Raw genomic sequence first — 5,458 nt, 5'->3', positions numbered from 1 at the left:
CCTCGCGAAAGCATAAAAAGGCGAGTAGTGTAATCCAACTGTTACTGCAGCAGAGCGACTTCTAGTTTGCCACTGGATGTTCACTTATAACTTTCCGAAAACGGTGCTACTTGTGTGTACAGATTAGGTTTCTTTGCAATGGAATAGCTGTTGCATAAATATTTCCTGGTCCAAAGGTTTTGCGTGATTATGTAATGCGCCCTCTCTGAACATTTCATTATCAAATTCCATATACTCGTTAATGGGGTTGTGCGTACTCCTGCAGTATTAAAATCAGGATGACAATACTGCTTGTTCTTGGAGAATTGTTACTTTGAAGTTTGCAGCTGAGACAGGTCGATTTCTATGCCAAAGGGACAGCAGCTTTGGATTTGGACATTGAACAAGAGCCTAAATGCTGAGTTTCAGAATAAATATCGCCTTTTTCTTGTTAAGTAGTTGTTGTACATTAAAATTGATGTATTTAGGTTATTTGCTTCTAAACAGTAACCTACTTACCATCCACATCAGTTTGCGTCCAAACTGTTACGGCGGTGTTGTGAAATTGTGTATTAATTACACGTATTGGTCGAAAAGGAATGGTAGAGTGCAAACCTCGCGAAAGCATCATAACCAAACTCTTACAGTGGTAATATCCAACACGTGTCTCTGCAGTAAATTTGATTTGCCGTTTGATGCTATTTAACATTTCCAGGCAAACAAAAGCACTTAAAGCAAATATAATCATAGTTCAAATTTAGTTCTTAACCTTTAATGTGGTTTAACATAAACACGATTGGAACTAATTTGTGATAATTGGATTTATTTTATTTTTATTTATTTTATTTACACTTTTACTGAGCGGCCGAGTTACTGAAATAGTAATTTTCATCGGGGCTCATACAATTTTCGAAAAAAGGAAAAAATACATCTGTCAATACAAGAAAACAAAAGTATATTAAAGGGGAACATTTCTTTTAACATATTCTTTCAGTTTACATTTGAATGTGTACAGACTGGTCAAATTTTTCACTTCAATCGGTAATGAATTCCAAACTTTCGTGGCACGGAAATGAAAACTACGTTGTCCAGTGCCTAAAACACATCTTGGTACATGACAATTCTCACGTGCAGTAGAGCGTGTAAAATAATCATGAACATTACTTTGTGGAGTAAATAAATTAGATAAATATTGTGGAGCATAACCATTCATACATTTGAAACTTAAAAGTGCCATGAAATAAAAAATTCTTTGTCTAATCGACATAACATTGAATGTAGAAAATAAAGCATTTGAGGGAAAATCAATTGATAACTCAAAAAGTGTGCGTAACGCCCGTTTTTGAAGAGTATAAACTTTGTCAAGATTATTTGCCGTTGCATTACCCCAAACAACACAACAATAATCTAAAATACTCTGTATGAGACCATGATATAAGATAATGCGACGATCAAAAGGGATATATCGACGTAATCTGCGCAGTAAACCAATTCGTTGACTAAGTTGGACGTTCCATGATAACGTCTCATCAAATTTCTCACGGGTGTTAAGTGCCCTATAGCTGTATGTTGCAATATTACAAATTACTCAGAAAAAACAAGTGTATATTTAAAAATAAAGGATGGTTAGCTTATTACTATTGCAGATTAAACTGCTGTTACTTCACCATCCAATTATCCTAAATTAGTTCCAATCGTGTTCATAATTTTACACCCACCATATGTCAAATACCAGAACAACAGCAGCGGCGTTCTACGGGCTAGCTTAGTATAGCACTTTCGTGTGGGGGCATATTTTCAACTATTGGCAACTGGCTCTAAAATCTAAATTTTAAGTTTTTCAATAAAAATCCAAAACATGAAACTATTTCAGTATTTCAGGCCTGTATCTACATAACTCTCACAAAATACCACTTTTCCAACTATTTTTAGAATCTGGATTCTCCATCAAATTTTCCAACGCCATTCAACTGATTTAAAGTTATTTGCAGCGAATGGCTTCAAGTCACATGAGAAATTATTCATATCACATAATTGGATTTGTGTCTATGTCTTTACATCTTGATTTTAAAAATAAAATTGAAATTCAGAAATATGGTAAGCTAAAACTTAATTTCAAGTATTTTTTCTGTGTCCTCTAAATACAGTTAGTTGTTCTACCTATTTGCCATGTATAAAAGAACGTACCCTGCGTAAAAGACCAATACTTTGCTGTACGATGTACACATGCAATTTATATGATCATTCCAACATAAGCTTTCTTCAAGAGTTACACCTAAAACCTTTGCAGATGAAACACATGGTATAGAAAATCCATGAATGTCTACAGATAACGATACATCACGATCAATTAAACGATTTAACCTATGAGGAGTTGTAATCAAAAGACTCTTTGTTTTCTGAACATTAAGGCGCATAGAATTCGCAGAAATCCAGCTCTTGATAGGTACAGCATCATTATTTATGGTATTGTTTAAATCATCTATGGATTTCCCACGTGGAAGCAACGTCTGATCGTCTGCGTACTTATGTAAATGAGAAGAAACTACAGATAATGATAAATCATTAATAAAAACTGTGAATAAGAACGGGCCTAAAATAGAGCATTGTGGAACGCCCGCTTGAACCAGAGCTCTCTCAGACATACCGCCAATATAGCTAACAATTAAATGACGATTGGAAAGATAAGATTTGAACCAACTGATAGCTTCATCACATACACGATAAACTGACAATTTATTTAAAGAATATTGTGGTCGATTACATCAAAAGCCTTTGAGAGGTCAAGGAAGAGTACGCCATTTAGGTATCCATTATCCATTACATAAAATATCATCTGTAAGGCGTAATAAAGCAGTTGGCACGAGACGTTTTTTCTAAAACCAGACTGGTTATCTAACAGCAAATTATTATTTTACATGACAAATAATCATACAGAGCAATTTGAACATGTTTCTCAAGTATTTTCGAAAGAGCTGGTAAGATAGAAATTGGACGATAATTCGCAAAGTCATTGACACTTCCTGGTCCCCTGTACAATGGAACCACTCTAGTACATTTAAAGGCGTTTGGAAAAACAGACTGAGATAAACTCATATTAAATAAACGAGAAGAGAAACAGTAATTACAGGAACAGCAATTTTCAGGAGTTTGCAATGGACATTATCTAAACCAATACATTTCGCCTTCAATAACGAAGAAAAGACAAAGTTACTTAAAATAGGAGGGATTCTAAAAACATGCTGATTTCTGAGTAAATCATCAACAAATTCCTGTAACTTTATTCTAATATACTTGAATTCAAAACTCCTTAATTTAAAAGTATAAAAATAGCTACAAGTTTCCCAAATGTACATCCGTAACAAACGATATTACATAATTTTCAGTGTATTCTGCCTTTCGTATAAACTCCAAACTCTTGCTTACGCGTCTTATCATATTGAAATACTATGGACTCAGCCTATCAACATCATTTGCATAATATATGTTATTGTTTATAGACTTATATTGTTGCCAGTTGCATTTCAATCCTGCTATAAATCGAAATGTCAATATACCATAACATTGCTAGCTGCATATCAAATCAGGCTGTGTGAACAAGCTTAAAGCATTTCAACGTGATTTTTCTAGAATTTAAAATACAAAAACTTATTACTGTCAATCGAACTTTGATCTCAAAACGCTCCATTTTAGTCACTGAAATGTTCGGTTGCGGCACTACAGCCTTCATCAGCTAAAAACCCGATCTTAATGTCGTGGCCCATTTGACATATCAAATCAGATCATAGACTTTTGGTAAATTATACCATCCACTGCCTATATTAAGAGGTGGCTGGTAAACACGGATATATATTGCCGCCATTACACCTCTTTCAAATATGTTTGGAAACCACAGATGTCGGGATTTCGATGTCACGTGTCCGAACGCTTACGGTATTGAGATTGGGTTAATCTTCTGATGAAGACTGTAGTGCTGCAACCGAAAAATTCAGTGACTAAAATAATAATAACAACGATTTATTTATAGAGCGTCAATATCCATAATAAAAGTGATCAAGGACGCTGAAATAAAATGTACACATCACAGCAATTAAATACATTTTTAAAAACTGAAAAAAAATAAAACAAAGCCTAAAACGCATATTTAAAAAGGAAATTTTCAACAATAGTTTCAAAAATTGACAGGCTGTTAGAACGCCGAATATCTAATGGAAGACTGTTTAAGAATTCTGGAGTTGCCACACTGAACGTACGATCTCCATATTTCTATGTGCACTATCGCAGCGGACAAAGTCTGAACTGGTCATTTGTAACCTTTAAAAGAGCAGCTTCAGTACTGTGTCCTTGCTTGTAGGCAGATTGCATTGGTTCATCTAATGAATGACTGACAATATAGGTAGTTAATCTGTCAACAACAATATTTTCTAGAATCTTCAATAAAAACCAAAATTTGAAACAGGTCGAAAATTTTTGAGAATTTCCTGATTAAGAGACGGTTTTTAAGGAGTGGTTTAACAACGGCATCAGGTACAGAAAATTCGAGTAAGATGTGGTAAAAGAGCATTACAATAACAGGGTTCTTAAAAATCTTTAAAATGTAGCGTGTTAAGATCAGAAGTTCAATTGACCAATCAATCAGCTACCAACATAGATGAATTTCCATGCTAAAATACAAAAAATGATGTTTATACACGATAAAATGTCAAGCGAAAATATAAATTTTACCGTACCTACATCCTTGTAGCATTCTATAGACGACGTATTCATAGCAAATGACAAATACAGGTAGCAACAAGGGAATAGAAGTTAGGAGAAGAACTTTTGTGTACCATAGTCAACTCAATTTTGTAAACATGAATGTACATATTGTCCCTTTTGGTCATTACCTATTTTATAGATGTCAAATCTCCTTTTCTTCCATGCATTGCTCTCCGGCCTGATCTTGTGTACAGACATGTACGTTTAACTTTCATGGGCGCCAAATGAGCCAAACTCTTTTTCAACTCCAGCAGAGCCAGCGCTATCTCTGTCACTGCCAGTATGCAGTGACAGTGACACTGCCCGTAGGCAGTACGAATGCGGTATTATATTTAGGGGTTATTACACGAAGTTTGGGCTATACCGCGTCGTATTTGAGTGATGTGTCCGTATTTTTAACGAGTTGCGCAGCAACGAGTCAAAATACGGACACATCACGAGACTATTTTTGTAATATTTACGATGAAAAGATGAGCAAAGTGCTATTTAATATCATAGAAATTAATGTTTTATTAACTGCTGTGTATGACGCCTTTTTCACGGTATGGAAGCGCCACCAATCGGAATTTCTCAGAGAGGCTTCACCTTTGATGACGTAAAGTTTTCGTGTTTGGTTGAGGAAGTTAGGGGGTATTGCTAGGGGGTCTGATCTATCATACGTTTGTATTGAGCTGCTGCGTTATGGATACACCAGGCCTTCAACCTTTTACTTTGAACCGGA

Source organism: Ptychodera flava, chromosome 11 (genome assembly GCF_041260155.1).
Source record: "Ptychodera flava strain L36383 chromosome 11, AS_Pfla_20210202, whole genome shotgun sequence".
Lineage (NCBI taxonomy): Eukaryota > Metazoa > Hemichordata > Enteropneusta > Ptychoderidae > Ptychodera > Ptychodera flava.
Note: the sequence above shows the minus strand (reverse complement) of the source record.